Source organism: Dipodomys merriami, unplaced genomic scaffold (genome assembly GCF_024711535.1).
Source record: "Dipodomys merriami isolate MVZ:Mamm:240054 unplaced genomic scaffold, mDipMer1.0.p SCAF_1149, whole genome shotgun sequence".
Lineage (NCBI taxonomy): Eukaryota > Metazoa > Chordata > Mammalia > Rodentia > Heteromyidae > Dipodomys > Dipodomys merriami.
Window position 1 is genome coordinate 92,501 of NW_027202437.1, and position 8,913 is coordinate 101,413.

The window sequence follows — 8,913 nt, forward strand, 5'->3', positions numbered from 1 at the left end:
AAGGCCTGGACTCTTGTCCAAGATCATATATAGATTTTATCACTTTTGATTTTCCACTCAAAGTTGTAGCTCTACCACTTGAATCACACTGCTACTTCTTGGCTTTTGTGTTGGTTAACTGGAGATGTGTCTCTTGAGCTTTTCTGTTAGACTTTGTGGAATATTATGGTCATCAGAATGTAAATGAAGTAGAGATGCTAGGATTAATTCTGAACATATTTTCTGCATGTTCCATGTTCTTTTTCTATGAAATTTGGGCATTGAAATCCTCCAGTGGTTTTAAATAGAGACCATTTTCAAGTTGGTAAAAGTCGTGATCATTCCCATTTTGGACACACAATAAGTGTAAGTTGATACAGATGTAGAAGAAATACTTCACCTTTTCAAATAAAGCATATCTGGTTAACTCAGTAAGTTTTGATATCATGGTAGTATCACCTGTAGTCAGAGATCACATTTCAAGGGTAAAGTAAGAACACATGGTGTATTCTGTCTGGTATCACTTCTTGTGGTGGTGGTGGTGATGATGGATGTGTTTGAGCTAAGCGACTTAATTTCTGACTCAGCTTTCTTTCTTTCTTTATTTTTTTTATTGTGAAAATACTGTACAGAGGAATTACAATTACATGGGAAGATAATGAGTACACTTCTTATCAAGCATTGTAGACTCCTCCTTTATTTCCCCTTCCCATCCCTTCCCATCCTCCCCAACGCCCCCCCATCGTTCCTGCCTCCCCCCCGCCCAAAAGTTGTAAATTTCGTTTTCAACATAACAACTTGTACATCTCATTGTTGCAATGTCTCCACCTGTATCCCTATGGAAACGATTTGTTTTTCACCTTCCCCTCCAAAAATTATACCCACATCAAATACAGTGAAAGCTGGGATTATACTGTAGGGGAGGGACATAAAAAGCAACAAAGAAATAATCTTATAAATGCGTTAGAAAAAATCACATTGACTCAGCCTTATTGTTCATGGCTGAGGCTCATAGCTAGAACCATCACAAGCATTTTGCTAGTTCATCAGAGATGGAGAGTCATGCGGTCTTATTCCTATACAGGCTTTGAACTTCCCTCCTCCAGATATCTGCCTTTGAGTACCTAGCATTATGAAAACATGACCCACTGTGGCCTAGTTTTAGTTTAATTTTATAATGCACCAGTCAATAATGATGAATTCTGGGTTCAAAAAAGGGGAACAAAATTCGATAAGTATATTTTATTGCGTTTATCCACAAATGACTTTCTTCTGCACTGGGTAATGGGAATCACAGCAAGATGTCAATTATAACAAAGAATAGAAAACTTTGGCAGGGAAATTTGTAAAATGTCACATCAGGTAGGTCTGCTTGCTAATAACTTTTCAACTTTTAGTAATGTAGATCCACGAGTTAAAACATCATCAAGTTTAAGGGAAAATTTAAATTTATCAGTTCATAAAAAAGACTTTTCTTTTTACTTTTTTTCAGTGGTAAAGTGCTTGCCTTGCATGCCTGAGGCCCTGGGTTCGATTGGTCAGCACCACATAAAAAAAGACTTTCCTAATGAAGTTCCTCTGATATTGTTATTAGAATATGTGGGTAGATAGCTACCACAGGGTTCATTGTGTAATTTGGATAATATGATGATATTTTCTCTTTCCTGTGAGCTTGTGTCTACTTCAATATTGCCCCCATATCACTCATACATGTATCGTGAGTATGTAGAATGCTTCATTTGTTTATGATGTTTAAGAACATGCACAGGTTTAATATGCTAGAAATTGCCTTTAAATCTAAAAATCAGATTCATTTTCAGATTTTCAATGCCTTTGCAGTTAATCCTTATAAATTGCATATATTATTAACTCCAGTGCATGATAATACATTTGGGATGGATTGTTAACACAAAGATAGGTTGGGGTAATCCATGTTCAAATCAACTCAGTTTCCTCTCACACACAATAACATCTTTAATTTGCTAGACACTGGGTGAAAAGTAGGTTCAGTTACAACTTGGTGAGAAACTTCTTTAGTGGGAGTAATGAAGATATATTTCTATGAAATTTACCTGTAAGAGTTTTGACAAGTTCCCATCACAATGCTCAGATTTTAATAATTTCTGACATCCGAGGAAAAGAGATGCTCCCAAAATATCTTGTTCTTGGCAAGAATGGGCTTCTGGTTAAGAAAAACGGTGCCACTATTGTGTGATTTGAAATAGGGAAAGGATTTTTTGAAATCCCAGCCTCTTCTTGCCTTTCTGTCATGTATTAGGAAAGTCAAAACTGAAAATTTTGGAGGAGAAAGGAAGACAGAGAGGAAGAGAGAGAAAGAGAAAGAGAGAGACTGGGGTGATGGTTCTGGGACGGAGAAAACAGAGGGAAACGGAAAGCAAGAGAAACTTAGGTATAAAATACAAAGCAAATATCTTTACAGATACCTTTCAAACCTACCACAGGGTTTGGGTATAAGTGATTGATGGTGATATAACAAAGGCTATATAACAGCAAGGTGTTTTATTTTCCCCAAATCCAGCAGGGGGGAATAAATAAAACAAGAATATAAAAAGTAAAGAACTTTTAATACCTACAAGTACAGCAAAGATGAAATAGATCTTAATGCCCAGCCATATAAATATAAATCCTCATACTACTGGCGTTTTTTACTTGTATTCTATGTACTTGATGTATTTGTCTTTTTACAAAAATTTAAGAGACACTAAGAGCCAGGTTCAGAAAATATGTATGAATTTTTAATCCAATATAACAATTTTCAGACTGACAATTTCAAAGAATTATATAATCATAATTACTACATGGAGTGAACAAATTGGACATCATGAATTAAACATACAGGTAAGGAGAGAGACAGTAACAGTAGAAAGAATTTTTAAAATATCACTGACGATATTAGTATAAAACAGAAAACAAAAGACTTTGATGAACTCATCAGTGTAGTGGGAAAAATACATATGAAGATATCAGTGAGCTTAAAGACTTTTCAATAGACAGTTACCAATCTGAAATTGAGGAGATAGAAAAAGGAATGAATTAAAAGAAATAAAATATTCAGCATCTATGTGATAATTATTGAAGGTATCATATATGTATAATGAATACTAGAGAAACAAGAATACAAAGGCCAGAACAGCTGATCAAATGATAATAGTTGAAAATTAAACAAAATTTATATGAAATTCCAGAAGCTTACAGAAAACAAAGCAAAATATTTTAAAAAATCATATTTTAATGGCAGAACACCAACAGCAGAAATAAAAAAGTTACCCACCATACAGTGAGACCATTGGCAGATATTCATAGCAGCATATCAAAAAGGAACAATCACTATGTGCACATGTTCTTATAAAATAATATTTAAAGAAATGAATTCCAAGAGATGGAAATGAGATTTTTGGTGTTGGTGCTGCTGTTTTTGTTATTTTCCTTTATTTGTCATTTGAAGGATGGGGGGGCACAGAAAAGGTGGGACAAAGGGAGAACAAATGCAGCAGTGGTATTCATTAGACAGTATGTAGAAAATGAACTGACTGTCCCTCAATAGATGAATAGATCAAGAAAATGTGATATATGCTGGGTGCCGGTGGCTCATGCTTATAATCCTAGCTACTCAGGAAGCTGAGATCTGAGGATTGTGTTCAAAGCCAGCCTGGGCAGGAAAGTCCTTGACACTCTTATCTCCAATAAATCAACAGAGAAACCAGAAGTGGCATGTAGTTCAAGTGGTAGAGCTCTAGCCTTGAGCTGAAGAGCTAAGGAACAGTGCTCAGGCCCAGAGTTCAAGCCCCATGACCAACCAAAAAGAAGATATATATGAATTCAATGCTTCTATCAGAAAGAATGACACGGTCCCATTTGGAAGGACTTGGAAAAAAATCATATTAAGTGAAATAAGCCAGACCCAAAAGAACATAGGTCCCATGGTTTCCCTTATGTGTAATAAATAGTATACATCTAGGATAATCTTAGCAGATGAACAGAATAGCTCAATAGCTATGTACATATGATCATATAAGATGATGCTAAGAAAAATGAATCCCAAGATATGGGCACAGGAGGTTTTTCTTTGTTGTTGTTGTTTTTTTAATGTACTATGTGGATTTTTTTTTGTTTCTTTTACATGTACTTTCCCCTATGGTATAATTCCTGTTGTCACTGTATTTGATTTTGGTACCCTGGGTATTGTATAAATGTTTATGTCAATTAGGGAAGGGTAACAAAAAATGGTGAGTCAAAGGACAAAGATGAGAACCAATTCAACCGTGATACTCACAAAACCGTATGTTGGAAATGTTCTGTACAACTTTGGGGGAGGGCTTGGGGGAAGGGAAAGCAGGAGAAAAATGAAGGCAGGAGTAAAAAGTTAGCAAGAAATATACTAACTAACTTACTTATGTGACTGTAACCCCTAGGTACAACACCTGGACAATAAAATTTAAATTTAAATTAAACTGAAACTGTGAGTAGGGATGGGAGAGAAAAACTGGGAGAGAGCAAAGGAATGGCTGGCAGAGTTCAAAAGGAAATACATTTATTATCTGACTTACATAATTATAACTTTACCTGTACAATACATCTGTGTATTAGCTGAACAGTAATAATAAAATATATTTTTAAGAGAAAAAGAAAGACTGTCTGGTTCTAACACAATGTCTCTTAGCTGTGGTGAGTCAGAGGGAAAGTGGAAGAAAAAATGAGGGAGGGGTAAAAATGCTTGACAAGAAATGACCTCACTACCTTACTTATGGAATTATAAAGCCTCTTTGCATCACCTTTACAATAAAATTAAATTAAATTTAAAAAAAGAAAGAAAAATCACACATAGTGGAGCCTTACTTCAGAGGGACAAAGATAAAGATTTTATCAAAATCTTCTATATTTTTCCAAGCAACAATTAAATGGAGGAGAATATTTAAAGTATGGAAGAAAGACATAACAAAATAGAGCAAAACTAAAAAAGAAAGAGAAGTTTAGAATCTCATATTCAACAAAATTCTTATGAGAAGAAAACATTGTCGGGCATAAGAGAACAATAACAAAAAAAAAGTGATTTTTTTTTCTTTGTGTGTTGTGGGGCTTGAACTCTAGGCCTGGTTACTGTCATTGAGCTCTTCAGCTCAAGGCTAGAACACTACCACTAGAGCCACAGTGCCACTTCTGGCCTTTGTTTTTGTTGTTGTTGTTGTTTTTGTTTTTACTGTTTATATGGTGCTGAGGAATCCAACCCAGGGCCTCATGTATTGGAGGCAAGCACTCGACCACTCTGAGCCACCTTCCCAGCCTCAAAAGTGAGTGAACTTTGTCCTTCATCTTCCCAGATTCATCCATCAAAGTTTTTCAGAAGGAATAAAGAAAGGAGTCATCTTAAATGTCTTTCAAGATGATCTTGGTAATTCTAAATCACTTTTGATGAAATGACATTGTTTAGTGTGACACAATTCAATGAATGGACAGTCATGGTGTTAGTGACCTCTTCTGGAGAGATTATGTGTAAATAAATCTCAATCCCTATTAGGTTGGAAAAGCTCATGACCAACAACGTCTGCAGAATCCCACTCCCAGCTAGTCTTTTAGATGATTGTCCATTGCTCCCCTTAGAGTTCATTATCAAATTTGAACCATGAAGCCTTGTATTTGCCCTGGTTACTAGCCTCGAATTCACTGGTTAGAATCCTAGCTGAGGCCATTCTTGATCATCCTTGTCTATAGTTTTCACGCGTTCACAGCTGGAGAGTATTCACTATGTTTAGTCCTGCAAATTAGACTCTGACTTTCCAGTATAAAATTACAAATTTGTTTCTTTTCACATGTTGTCATAAATTTCTTATAAGGACCCAAATAATAGTCATCCCTGGGCAAATGAGTCCATCAACAATGAGGAGAGGACTCTGGAGGTAGTTTGGATCTTAAAATATTAAAAATAGCATTTTTGCTTAGATGCCTTTCTGAATAAATCTAATTTAAAATAAACTAAGTATAAAACTGGGCACTGGTGGCTCATACCTGTAGTCCTAGCTACTCAGGAGGCTGACATCTCAGATCATGACTCGATTCCCACACAGGCATGTAAATCTGTAAGCCTCTTATGTGGCTGCAATGGTAAAGCACTAGCCATGAGCATAAAATTTAAGGAACAATAACACTGAGTCCCTGAGTTCAAGTCCCATTACTGAAATAAATAGATTAGTAAATAAAATAATTTATTAATCAACTAAATATAGCTACTCTGTGGCTGTACATTTAAGAGACAATTTTCTAAACATTCCAGAGAGAACATGAGATGAAATAAAGTCATATATGTTGATGCTTGGTTTTGTTATCAATGCCATGAGAATGTATCAAAGAGTTTGATCTAGAATAAATGAGTATATTGATTGAACTCTATTATTCCTGACAACTGAGATGACAGTTTGAATATCTGGTGAATGAAATCATGTATTGATTCTTATCTAAATGACAGGTGTTCACTTTTCAAAAAGGAAGATGAAGATGAGAATTTTTTAGTTGGATTGAGGGCAGAACATATTTTGGGAAGTTGACACACAAAATATCAATCAATAGACTATCTTTTAAAGAGTTTCCTTAGGACAATAAAATATATGTAGGGGTAGCAGAGTAACATGTAAAATATATCATTCAGTTTAGAGGACTTGTGAAAGGATTAAAAAGGTGATTAGGTTTCCATGGAGATATTTTTTAAATTTTTTTTAAATTAATTTTTTAAAGTTTTATTATTGTGAAAATACCATACAGAGGGGTTACAATTACATGAGCAATGTAATTAAGACATTTTTTGAATTTTTTTATTTATTAAAGATATATATATATATATATATATATATAATAGGTATATTTATATGTTATAGGTATATATCTGGCACATTGGCTGGTTTGATATTTTCTGGTATTATGAATATTTAAAAACAAATTGCTTTTGAAAGTTTTATTCAAAAAGAAAGAAAAAGAGAGGGTGTGGGTATCTTTCCATAGCTGAAAGTACTTAAAAATTACTGAGAGGAAAATAATCTAAAGAAGATATCATTCTTGATAAAGAAATGAGGCAGTTTCAAATTAAAAGTACAAGATTAAGTACTTTTCATAAAATATTAAAACTAAAATCACATGCATAAGGTATTTAATTATAAGAATAGCAGTGAAATTTTAAAAGGACAGGATTTATCAATGATAAATAGGCGTTTTTAGTGCAAATACTGCAGAAAAATTTTCCAAGCAAAGATCATAATCATTCTAATCTATATAAAAAACAATCTCAGTTCTTTAAACAATGTAGAGTACATCTGAATTCAGCCATTTCAATGAAATGCCAACTTACAAACCTTAAATCTAAAATAATGTACTTAGTTTTATGTCTCATTTCTCTCTTGGCGGTCCATGTTTTCAGGAAAATCTGTAATGGACCATGAAGTTGGCTGTGCATTGCTATCACTTGTTTAAGTTTCTCTTCCTTGGCTCTTCTACAGTGGCAAACTGTTCTTTTTTCCATGAAGCTACTGAGAAAATCATCTATTTCAGTTTTTCCCTCCGAGAAATCTTCAGCAATATTATCAGATTCTTCCTCAGCTTCATGTGCAGCGACTTTCCATCTTGCCTGTAGGGCACTTGCACTACAACTCTCACTCAGTTCATGTTGTCTCTGCCTCTTCTTTTCAAACGTAGATTTCATTTGTGTAAGTAACTCATACTTATCTAAAACAGTTTGCCTTTTGGCTTCCAAACTGGGCTCCAAGAGGAGAGTTTTCTTGCTAATTCCTCAATACTTTTTACTAAATCACCCTTGTCATTAATAATTTGTTTTAGTTGAGGTAAACTCAAACTGTTCTAGTAATACTTCCTCTTGTTCATTCATATCTGTGAGTTGTGACACAATTCTGAGAGTTCTGGAAATGCATCAGGGACATCTGGCATCTTGTACCCAAAACCATTTTGGCTTATAGGTGTTGAAGTTTCCATTGTGGGAACAGGCAATGGCCGACTTGAAAGGACACCAAATGTAGGAGCAGCAGACTTGGCTGTTGTATAACTTGTTGAAGAAGAAACAGTGTCAGTAACAAAGAAGTTATGTTCTGTTAGCTTCTTGAGGAGGATATGCAGGAAGAAATGGAAAACCCTAAGAAGCATAAGGAGGCAGCCCACCTGGGTTACTATACAGGTATGGAAATGCTGTTGAAGTGGGAGCTAAAACAGGAGAATTCTTCCAAAACTCATCCAACAGACTCTGGCTAATCTTTCCAAGATCTGAGTGTATTGTAAAATTGCTTACTAATTGAGAGGTAACATATATTCCATGTTTATCCATTAAAGGATGTCAGATTGGTGGATAAACACTGATTGCTGGTTTTTCCTGAGGAAACTGTGGAGGAAGTACTATATTAATGTTAATTGTCAAGTTGTTTACAGTGAAGGGCAATCTGTATTCCACATCTTTCTGTATTTCAGCTATACTGGAGTGGGAGTTCCGGAGGGACTCGATCAAGCACTGCTTCTGCTGTTGGAGGCTGGTGAGGCCACCACCAGGGATCCTGCTGTGGAGAAGGAGGCGCTCTTGGTCAGGGGAAAGAGCCAGCTCATCCTCCTCGCGTCCCTGGGGCAGGAGGCCCTACAAGGTTTGGGCCTGCTTCTCCCAGAGGCTGCCTGGCAGGTCTCCAGCTACAGAGGAGTGGCCTGAAATACCCAAGGTTCGAGTCCGGTTGTGTGTGTGTGGGGAGGAGCAGAGGGGCAGGCCGTGGGGCAAGCCAACGGCGCCTTTTACCAAGTAAACCAGGTTCCTGGTCCCCGGGTTTGGGGGACCATGACATAACTGGAGAGAGCTGGAGAGAGGTAAATTGTCAAGCAGGACACAAGCAACCAGGATCCTACCCTTGGAGGCCCAGGTGCTCCAGACTGGCTAGCCAG

The 8,913-nt window shown here is 36.1% G+C and overlaps 1 pseudogene; it reads right to left on the bottom strand.

Moving 5' to 3' along the window:
- Positions 1–7,337: 7,337 nt before the first annotated feature.
- LOC138822775 (vacuolar protein sorting-associated protein 37A pseudogene) lies at positions 7,338–8,589 on the bottom strand (annotated as a pseudogene).
- Positions 8,590–8,913: the final 324 nt, after the last annotated feature.